The sequence below is a fragment of the Xenopus laevis genome, chromosome 8L, assembly GCF_017654675.1.
Source record: "Xenopus laevis strain J_2021 chromosome 8L, Xenopus_laevis_v10.1, whole genome shotgun sequence".
In the NCBI taxonomy this organism is placed as follows: Eukaryota; Metazoa; Chordata; class Amphibia; order Anura; family Pipidae; genus Xenopus; species Xenopus laevis.
In genome coordinates, this window is record NC_054385.1 from 126,859,212 (window position 1) to 126,871,550 (window position 12,339).

The window sequence follows — 12,339 nt, forward strand, 5'->3', positions numbered from 1 at the left end:
ATATACATTTAATTGTGAAATATTTCAATAAGAATTCAGGAAATAAATACACACGGGCTATTTCCAAGACATGCAGATTACAGGTATTGTACCTGCCTTTTGACTGGCAGCTAAGGTTTGCAGGAAGCCGGGCTTTGTAATGGGTCTAAGAACTGGAAAAGTAGCCACAGGGGAAGAAGAAGTTTGTTGATTGTTACCTGTCAACTCACCCGATTTACCCATGAGTTACCTGGTTTGGACCCCTTCAGTGTCTGATTGGGGTGTCCGGGGCCCACCAGGGCTGCAACTTGCCCCCCCCAGCTGCAAGTGCCACCAACCTCCCCACAAAGCAACACCACTGGCCCGTTGGTCAGCAGGGGCCCTACGAGGGCATGTGCCCATCAGGTTTTTTTCTGACCCTAGACCCGTTACTGTCTCCAAAATTGTTCTGCAAGTACATCAGCTTGTAAAGCGCCAGGGTTGACTTCATGTACATTTATAGTGGAGAGTGAAGAAGGCCAAGTATTGCTTTAGAGCTGTTACTGCTAGCATGATGTTTTAATTGTGGTTCTATGAGTCTCTCGGAAGTAATTCAAACACACCAGCTACGTATAAGCAACAGTTTATTACATACATAGAATGAAGAAGATATAAATTACCGAGTGAGCACAGTGTGCAAGCCCCCCTCTCTACCTGTACGTCTAGGAGATCCCTGAACAGTCCACAGATTGAGGCTCAAACGGTTCACAGAAGGTCCTGCACCGGCACACGTAACCCCCGCAGGCGAATCTCAACTGACCGAATGGAGACCCCCAGTTTATATAGGCTTTGCAAACAATGAGCTCATATAGTAATTCAGTAAGAAGATAAAATGATTTGGTTAATAACAGATCTTGCTTCCCATGCGCTCATCAGAATCTGGCCAGACTCCCAACAAGCACATCTGAAGCAGAGATCTTATGTAAAGGTGGCCATACACGGGCCGATAAAAGCTGCCGACAGACCAAGTCGGCAGTTTATTGGCCCCTGATGGGCTTCCCCGATCGAGATCTGGCCGAAAGTCGGATGTTCGTTGATGCGGTCCCACGATCCGACCGCCCGTTTGCGAATGCTAGGATCCGATTGTTGGGCCTTAGGGCCCACGATCGGATCTGCCCGATATTGCCCACCTCAAGGTGGGCATATCGGAGGGAGATCCGCTCGTTTGGCGACATCGCCAAACGAGCGGATCTATCCATGTATGGCCACCTTTAGCTAACTGGTAGCTGAATAGCATATTGTGCCCCCAGCTACAATAAAGGAAAGTATGATAAGGGCTGCAGAAATCATAAAACATTATTATTATTATTAACATGTATTTATATAGCACCAACATATTGCGTAGCACTGTGACATAATACATATGAGAAAAATGATCAAGTATTAGGCCATCGAGTTGATTACTTCCCATGATTTCTCTTGCACAACACTTCATTATACAGGATTATGGATTATAAGGCCGCCTTGTATACTATCATACAAAGCTTTGTTATACACAATTATAAGTCATAAAGCCGTCTTTTTACACTATATTGGGCTCAACATACGACATTGGGTTCAACAGTAGAACAGTTCTTTGTGTTATATTTTATACAGTTCTTTATCAAAGTATTGCGATGAGCTATTGGGTTTAATCAGAGTATTACCATGAGCCATTATTGAAAAAACTCCTATTAATACACATGATGTCACATGTCAATAACACTTCCTCTCCAACAGTTTTTGAAATTTTATGCTGTTTCATTTTAGGGCCAATTCCTGTGGGGTTTACCAAGGAGAATCATATGTTGTTTATTTCAGAACAAACTACGCTTTGTATATTTGCCTTTGTGTAATTCCACTTCTCTGACAATATACGAAAACATCTTAATATAGGGACATATATTGGAAACAAACAGTTATCTTATTCATAAAAATACTGTTGATTTGGAAAGTCCCATGTCTCCCAAATATGCCAGTACCAAAGATGTATAGTTTTTGACATTGCTGACTCGTAAAAAACAAAACTCACATCAGTACTCTACTACATTTCCAAAGTACTACTCTCGGTATTGGCATACTTTATAGATAATAACTACTATATAGACATACAAACTGGCAGAGAGGCATGACATAGAGACTGACAGAGAGGCATGACATAGAGACTGACAGAGAGGCATGACATAGAGACTGACAGAGAGGCATGACATAGAGACTGACAGAGAGACATGACATAGAGACTGACAGAGAGGAATGACATATAGACTGACAGAGAGGCATGACATAGAGACTGACAGAGAGGCATGACATAGAGACTGACAGAAAGGAATGACATAGAGACTGACAGAGAGGCATGACATAGAGACTACCGAGAGGCATGACATAGAGACTGACAGAGAGGCATGACATAGAGACTGACAGAGAGGCATGACATAGAGACTGACAGAAAGGAATGACATAGAGACTGACAGAGAGGCATGACATAGAGACTACCGAGAGGCATGACATAGAGACTGACAGAGAGACATGACATAGAGACTGACAGAGAGGAATGACATATAGACTGACAGAGAGGCATGACATAGAGACTGACAGAGAGGCATGACATAGAGACTGACAGAAAGGAATGACATAGAGACTGACAGAGAGGCATGACATAGAGACTACCGAGAGGCATGACATAGAGACTGACAGAGAGGCATGACATAGAGACATGACATAGAGACTAACAGAGAGGCATGACATAGAGACTGACAGAGAGGAATGACATAGAGACTGACAGAGAGGCATGACATAGAGACTGACAGAGAGACATGACATAGAGACTGACAGAGAAGCATGACATAGAGACTGACAGAGAGGCATGACATAGAGACTGACAGAGAGGAATGACATAGAGACTGACAGAGAGGCATGACATAGAGACTGACAGAGAGGCATGACATAGAGACTGACAGAGAGGAATGACATAGAGACGGACAGAGAGGCATGACATAGAGACGGACAGAGAGACATGACATAGAGACTGACAGAGAAGCATGACATAGAGACTGACAGAGAGGCATGACATAGAGACTGACAGAGAGGAATGACATAGAGACTGACAGAGAGACATGACATAGAGACTGACAGAGAAGCATGACATAGAGACTGACAGAGAGGCATGACATAGAGACTGACAGAGAGGAATGACATAGAGACTGACAGAGAGGCATGACATAGAGACTGACAGAGAGGCATGACATAGAGACTGACAGAGAGGAATGACATAGAGACGGACAGAGAGGCATGACATAGAGACGGACAGAGAGGCATGACATAGAGACTGACAGAGAGGAATGACATAGAGACTGACAGAGAGGAATGACATAGAGACTGACAGAGAGGCATGACATAGAGACTGACAGAGAGGAATGACATAGAGACGGACAGAGAGGCATGACATAGAGACGGACAGAGAGGCATGACATAGAGACTGACAGAGAGGAATGACATATAAACTGGCAGAGAGGCATGACATAGAGACTGACAGAGAGGCATGACATAGAGACTGACAGAGAGGCATGACATAGAGACTGACAGAGAGGAATGACATAGAGACTGACAGAGAGGAATGACATAGAGACTGACAGAGAGGCATGACATAGAGACTGACAGAGAGGAATGACATAGAGACTCACAGAGAGGCATGACATAGAGACTGACAGAGAGGCATGACATAGAGACTGACAGAGAGGAATGACATAGAGACGGACAGAGAGGCATGACATATAAACTGGCAGAGAGGCATGACATAGAGACTGACAGAGAGGCATGACATAGAGACTAACATAGAGGCAGTGATAAGTTGTTTCCTGCAGGAAAAAGCTCTTGTTGAACCTAAAGGAGAACTAAACCCTAAAAATGAATATAGCCAAAAATACCATATTTCACTTATTGCACTAACCTAAAGTCTCAGCTTGTCAATAGCAGCAATGATCCAGGACTTCAAACTTGTCACAGGGGGTCACCATCTTGGAAAGTGTCTGTGACACTCACATGCTCAGTGGGCTCTGATTGGCTGTTGAGAAGCTAAGCTTAGGGCTCGTCACTAATTATCCAGCAGAAAATGAGCTTCCCTGGCTGTAATATAAGCTGATGCTACAGGTTTGCTGATTATTCAATTCTGATGCTAATTGCACTGGTTTCTGTGCTGCCATGTAGTAATTATCTGTATTAATTACTAATCAGCCTTATATTGTGACATTTCTATTCTATGTGTACTGTATATTGTGAGTGGGTCCCTAAGCTCAGTAAGTGACAGCAGCACAGAGCATGTGCAGTGAATCAGCAGAAAAGAAGATGGGGAGCTACTGGGGCATCTTTGGAGACACAGATCTTTACTTTAGGGCTGTGGTTGCCTTGGGCTGGTACAGAAGCACAAAACATCATGTACAACATTTCTACCTACTTCTTTCGTTAAGCTTTGCGTCTCCTTCAAAGGGGAAGTAAGATATAATAGTGGGGACTTTATGTAAACCCATCTACCCAGTTCATTGCAAGACATAATAATGTGTATAAATGTGGGATTGAGTGGAGAGTGTAAAAATTGGGTAAACATGCCCCTCAAAGGCAGCAGAAGTTAGTTGTCCCAGAAAAACAGGATTGGTTTGTGCATTAAATACCACACATTTCCATATAATCATCTTAGATATAAAGCAATTTTGGGTATGATAAAGACCAACCTTTGGGTAGTTATAGTGAGAAGATGTAGCATTATGCTCTGCTTATGCTTTGTTTCCTTTTGTGACCCGTCCCTACTCTATCTGAATTACAAAGGACTATGCATTGGTTTCATACATTGTGTACAGGTATGGGACCTGTTATCCAGAATGCTCAGGACCTGCGGTATTCCAGATAAAGGATCTTTCTGTAATTTGGGTCTTCATGCCTTAAGTCTACTAGAAAATCATTAAAACATTAAATAACCCCAATAGGCTGGTTTTGCTTCCAATAAGGATTAATTATATCTTAGTTGGGATCAAGTACAAGCTACTGTTTTATTATTACACAGAAAAAGGAAATCATTTTTAAAAATGTGGATTATTTGGATGAAATGGAGTCTATGGGAGACAGCCATTCCGTAATTCAGAGATTTCTGGATATCGGGTTTCCGGATAAGGGATGCTATACCTGTATTACTAAAATTAAGCCATAAGCAGGTGTTAGGTGCAGGGCTTCCCTATTGCGCTCCCATACTTGTATTTCATTCTAGGACTAGATGCTAAGAGCAAAATAATAATTATTTATTTTGTGTCTTGGTTCATAAAGGTAAATGAACCCTATAATCAATTAATATATTTAGCTTTTTTTTTTTTGCCACACCAAGGGGCAGATTTATCAAGGGTCGAATTGAAAATTTGGCAAATTTGACTAGAGAGTTATTCAAATTTGATTTCGAGTTTTTCAAAAAATTCGAATTAGATTTTCGAGGTTCATCATACTGTGGTCCTTTAAGAACTCACATTGCTGTTTAAGCCAATGGGAGACATCCAGGGATCGATTTGGAGTTGTTTGCTGCCTTCCTGACATTCAAGTTTTTTTCTGAGAAAAAACTCCAATCTGTTTTTTAAAACTCTAATCAAATTCGTTTCATTCACCCGAGTTTATAAAATTCGTTTTTTTTTAATAAATTACGATTGGTCGAATTTCGAGTTTATGGGAGTTTTTAAAAACTCAAATGAATTCGAAATTCGACCATTGATAAATGGGCCCCCCCATGTTACTTTGTTTGGATTTTAATTGCTGTTATAAATTTACCAAGATGCCTTTGTCTCATTCCTTTGTAGAGACTCAGTAGAGACGCTTTCTGGAATATACCAAAAATATTGTTTCAGACAAAATACCGTTGAATTGTAACTCCAATTCAATTTACTAAAAATTGTATTGTTTTTTTCACCAATCATTTTTTTCTCTAAACCTCTAAAAACTGGAGATTTATTGAGTATAAAAACCACAAAAAAACTCTAATACAAAACTTCTCCAAATAAAAGCAGTTGAGGACCTATACAAGCCAATGGGAGCTGCCCTGATCCAATTGGACCTTTTTTTAACCATCCATTAGTTTTAGAGGTTTTCATATTTTTTTTTTTAATTAATGCTTTTTATGATGGGATCTTTTAATAACTTTTGTGGTTTTAGAAAACTAGAGTTTAATCTTGCTTTCAAAAAGCTCCAGTACCACTAAAATTCAATCTTTAATAAATAGGCCTCCAATTCTTCACCCATCTGTGCAAGTATTATATTATTTTGCATACAGTGAGGCTCATTTATGATGACAGGTGCCAGTGCAAAGCACTCATAAAAGGTATAACCAAAGGAAGCAGGGTCACAAGAATGGACTCACCAAGTATTGGAGGAGGTTCAGGTGCACTACCCTAAACCTTCAGCTGAGGGAGCGGATCCAAGCCGTATTGCAATTGGACTACGATTTGGATCCACTCATAAAAGGTACTTGCATTTATACATGTTCCCTGCATTGGTGAGTATATGCTCCTTGCACCTGCCCAGAGTACTCTGCCTAGAAGTTATTGCAGGTCCATGGTTCCACTTGTGCGTTGGGTCAATTGATGCTAATGACTTGCTGCTACTCAACATCACACTATAATGCACGCCCCTATGTTTAGTGCAGCTCACAATTGATAAAAAATACACAAAGTGGGTTATGTAATAAACGGCATTTTTTGCCCAGGAGCAGTAACCCATAGCAACCAATAGGATGTTTGCTTTTAAAGAAGTGACCAGTAAATGCTACCTTCTGTTTGGTTACTATTAGTGATGGGTGAAATTGTCCCTAAAATTTCCCGCAAAATTCGCGAAACGGTGAAAAATTCCCGAATTCTCCTTTTGGACACCAGCACAAAATCGCAAGCGAAAATGTACCGGCGTCAAAAAAGCAAATTTTTACAGGAAATTTGCAGCAAATTCCCGCCTAGCGAATAAATTCGCCCATAACTAGTTACTATGGATAACTGCTCCCGGGCAAACTTAATGCCTTTTTTTACATAAGTGCCAGAGTCTATGGCAGGATCCCACCACTCCCAGCCCAGTGTAACCTATGGTAGTGCAGCCTTAGTATTGGGACGAGTAAATACCGTTGGGCTGCGGGCAGCTTAGGGGCAGCTCGGGTGCTAAAAATCAGTGCAAAAACTAGCAATACTGACACTTCACAGTTATAGGAACATCTCAGTATCACTTTAACTCAGAAGAAAGAAATAGGAAGAAGGAAGCAACTATGTTTAGGATATTATCATTTGTGCAGTGGCTTCTGTTTAAAGGAAGTTTATATAAATAAAGGAAGTATATAAATATAATACAAGTGTATAAATACAATACAATTCTGCATAAAATTGTATAATTTTCATGTTTGGGGGGATTGACGTGTTAGGGCAGTGATCCCCCAACCAGTAGCTCATGAGTGACATGTTGCTCTCCAAACCCTTGGATGTTGCTCCCAGTGGCCTCAAAGCAGGAGCTTATTTTTGAATTCCAGGCTTGGAGGCAAGTTTTGGTTGTATAAAAACCAGATGTACTGCCAAACAGAGTCTCAATATAGGTTGACAGTCCACATAGGGGCTACTAAATGGCCAATCACAGCCCTTATTTGGCACCCGAGGAACATTTTTCATGCTTGTGTTGCTCCCCAACTCCTTTTACTTCTGAATGTTGCTCATGGGTTCAAAAAGTTGGGAATCCCTGTGTTATGGCCTAGGTAAGTTTCTCTTACCAGCATTCTTAAGCCATAGATTCTCAAAAAGCACTCGAAATAGCACTCGAAAGTTGACAGAACAAGATCAGAAGATGTGGACAACTGACGGTCTCCTTGTTTTTAGCTTTAAACCACCAGATGGTGGGGCGGGATTGAAACTAAAAATCTTTTTAATATTCTCAGACTCTTTTACTTATCTATTTTCTCTTCTAAGGACTGTGGGGTTTGCAGTTTTGTAGGTTAAGTTAGCCTCTTTCAAACAGATAGAAAGGTACAATTGAGACCGCAGCCCTACAGGTCCTGTCGTTCTACATCTTTGTGGTGCTCCTAGGGACTTAGAAAAAACTATAGTTACAATCTTGGGAGCAACTCCACCCTCTATACAATTTCACTTTTCTCAATTTTTAATCAAGAGGTCGATAACCAGGAGGTTTTTTAATTTTGACCATAGTGATTAACTCCTAGATTTTAATTAATTTATGCACAAGTCACTAAATGGAATGGTGAACTAATTGATTGCACATGGCACTTTATTAATCAGAGCACATTAGAACTATTCAACTTTGAATCAATTGCACAGGTCACTTTATATTAATGAATTACAATAGTAAACCCCTTTTTTTTGGTTAAATTGATTAAGAATATTGAGAGTGAATTTTATGAATTTTTTGAATGAACTGGAATCCTTATAAGATAAACGGCACCTTAAATTATAAGTGATTGAATAGGGAGTAACTAACTCCTAATCTTTAGTTCAATTGGTTATCGACCGTGTGGGTTAAACTGGAATAAAATAACAAATGATACCAATTGTAAAGTTTTTTTCTGTATTAGAATCATTATTAAAAGGTGTTTGAAGGCGAATGTTGCACATGACTTGTCATATCCAGTAGAGAGGAGTCAGATTTACTAGACCTTAACAATAAGCAACATTGTAACTGTTAATCAGTTCATTTTAAAGATTACCAACATAGTTTCAATTCGGACTACTGTAACAATTAAGGGTTTCCCTTTCTAAATTATACAACGAATTGGAACTATATTTGGAGAGAAGTGGTTGAACTACAGAGGTGTAGTATTTGCTACAGTTACAAAACAAGGTTCCTTTCTTTTTCTTTTCTTTTTCATTAAGATGTGGACAACTTTGAACCATTACTCTTACAAGGCTGCTTGGCTTGGGGGTCATTAATCAACATTGGGCAAATTTGCACCTGCACAATAAGTAAATATTTTTTTTTCTGCAACTTGCTCAAAAACGCTTATCACTGATCAGTTGCTATGGGTTATTGCCCATGTGCAAATTTGCCCAGTGTTGATAAAGCAACACTAAGGCGGTTATGCAATATCAAGAGCAAAGCTTGCTTCACTTCTTATCAACCATAGCAGCCAATCAGCAGGTAGCATTCACTGGTCACCTGTTAAAAAGGAAGCATCTTATTGGTCACTGCTCCTGGGCAAACGTTATGCTTTTTATTACATATGGGGGCAAGTTCAGTAAATAAGCCCTGTGTCCCTTAATCTTGCATGATTGTACTCGATGTCAATAGATTACTGCCATGAGCGCTTTTCCTTTGATGCTCTGATAGGTTAGATAGCTTACCAAAGAATATGGCACTGGTTGGGGTTTAATCTACATAGAAAAACAATTAACACAATTCAAGCATTGATGATGGTTTATCTGAGTATTAACTTGTACAATAACAAACTAATTCCTACTCCTTCCCTCCCAATGGGGAGAGCCTTGTAATCTATTTGTTGCAAATAGAAGGCTAAATGATACATTAGATGGTACAGGTATGGGATCAGTTATCCGGAAACACTTTATCCAGAAAGCTCCAAATTCTGGAAAAGTCAGTGTTCCATAGACTCAATTTTATTCAAATAATCTACATTTAAAAAAAAATTATTTAATTTGTCTCTGTAATAATAAAACAGGATCTTGTATTAGCGATGGGCAAATTTTTTGAGTTTCGCTGAAAAATTAGTGAATTTCCCGTGAAATTCGCGAAATGGTGAAAAATTTGCGAAATTCGAAAAAATTTGATTCCAGTGACAATTTAGACGGCGACGACAATTTGACCCACGCCTATTTTATCCAATTACATTAAAGTAAATGGGCGTGTGTCAAATTGTCGCAGGCGTCAAAATTGTAGTTAGCGTCAAAATTTTTGGACGCAGCAAATTTCCCTTCATGTTTAAAACCAGACTGTGCAAATTGTGATGCACTTATGTGGTTACCAGATCACTAAAACAAATTAGAAGGGGAAGTGCAAGTCTGCAGTTTACATGAAATGCAAATAACACAGCCTTATATAAAAACAAGTTCTTCAGGGCTCAGATGGTAACACTTGCATTGCATTAAGGATCATTGGTCTCTGTTGACCTTAGGTGCTCAAGTCATGTTCATAGTTACATAGTTACATAGTTAAATTGGGTTGAAAAAAGACAAAGTCCATGAAGTTCAACCCCTCCAAATGAAACCCAGCATCAATACATCCATGTTAAGGGATTGTTTCTTCTTGGGGAAAGATAGGCTAGGAGACCTAAGCAGGGATTTACATCAGACCCATTGTTCTCAAGCTCTCTACATCTCTACCAGGTTGGCAGGTTAGGATCATGTAACAGGGGGACCTAAATAGTGTTTAAGAACATTATGCCAGTGAAATAAGGGTTACTCACCCTGGTGGTCTAGTGGGGGGACGGCAGGGACGCCTGCTGCCCCCTCGGCGGGGACACAAGCCACGCGTTTCTCTTCCTCCGAAGTATCTTCCCTAAGGCGCGCGTGTCGTGCGTCTCTCCTATTTAAAGGCGTATGCGCACTGGCGTCATGACGCAATTGGCGAGAAATTCAAATGTTTAAAAGGGCTATTCAGGTTTAGTATCTTTGCCCGTTATAGGAGTTTGTTCCTGGTGCTTCTGAACTTTAAGCTAAATCTGTTTGAACCTGTTTGATTCCTGTTGTGACCCCTGCCTGGCTTTGACGATTCTACTCTCTGTATCCTGACCCTTGCCTGAATACCGACTCCGATTCTGCTTAAACCTCTGATTGACTTCCTGGTTTGACCCTTGCCTGCCTGACTCCGATTATTCTCTGCTGACTCGACCCGGCCTGATCTGACTACTCTATTGCCTAACGCTTTGTACCACGACCTTCTGCCCAAAGACTTTGCTCTACAGTCGTGCCCCTCTGCCTATCCAGAACCTCTTGTCTTGCACCTCTCATTTAAGTCCTGGTGGCATCCAAGTAGCTGAGGTCTCCTCCTGAGGCTACAGGTGAAGCTCAAGCTGAGACCAGGGTGCTTGGCATTTGTTCTGGTGTTGGGTGCTGACCGTGACAGCCAGACCTAGCGGTTTCTAGCTATTTCCTTGTCAGCTACATGTTGCATCTTTTGTCAGCCTATGTATTGGGTCCCTTAATTATATTTACAAATATCCATGGAAGACTATAGTTGAATGGAGAGGGCCGCTTCTCCAAGGACTATAAGCTTTACCAATACATAGTGTGGGCCCTTGCATATGTTGAAGGCAGGGTGTTCAGTTATAGACAGATGGGGTGTCAGTGGTCCTTGAACTTAAACAATAAAGGCTTTATTAACTAAATCTACATATGAGTCTTGAAAGGATTATACAGGAGAACAAGATACAATGGTAGGCAGAAAGCCTGGAGTCAAGGATCGCTCAGTTCAATGTAAGGTTAAAACATCCATCTGCCCACATGGCTGTTCTATGGTGCATGCAACAAATTGCCTGGTTTCTTCCCAAATGGCCCCGGGTTCGAGCCTCTGCAGAAGTTGCCTTATTTTCCGGCTACATTAATGAGTAACTGATATTTACGATTCGGTAAAGCGCCTTTGCTAATCAGCTTCTCAAATGCTTTTTTTCAAGCTATCTACAGAACCCTGTCTTCGTTAAAAAGTGCACCAAGGTCCACTGTGAGCTAATGCAAGGCACAACCCAAAAAGGGCAGTGGGGGGGGTTCTTATTGAGAACCCCTTAACAATTCGGGAGCCCCCTTACGTGAGGTACCCGGGGTTCGTATTCACTCTGTTAGGCAGATGATGGACTGCTGGTACTGCCAGTCAATTAAGAGGCCCAAGAGGACATTCGGTTGTTACGGTCATCTGGAACCAGTCCCAGCAGGAACAAGCTCTGTGGTGTGGTCGGCTAAAGCGCTGGTCACCTCAAATGTTCTTTTTCAAGCTATCTACAGAAACCTATCTTTGTTAAAAAAATGTACCAAGCTCGACTGAGAGCTGATGCAAGGCACAACCCAAAAAGGGTAGTGGGGGGGGGAGTTCTTATAGGGAACAACTTGACCATTCGAGAGACTTGAAAAAAAGCAGAGGAACGGCTTGAAACTGTCACGGTCGGCACCCTAAATTCAGAACCAATGCTAAGCACCCTGTTCTCGGCCCTTGCTCTACCTTTAACAGTCGCCTTTCACCTCGGGAGGAGCCCTCGGCTAATCGGATGCCGCCAGGTCTTAATAAGAGAGGTGCCAAGCATAGGGTTCTGAACAAGCAAAGGGGCACGACCGTAAAGCAAAGTCTTTTGGGCAGAAGGTCACAGTACAGAGCATAGACAGATAGCATAGT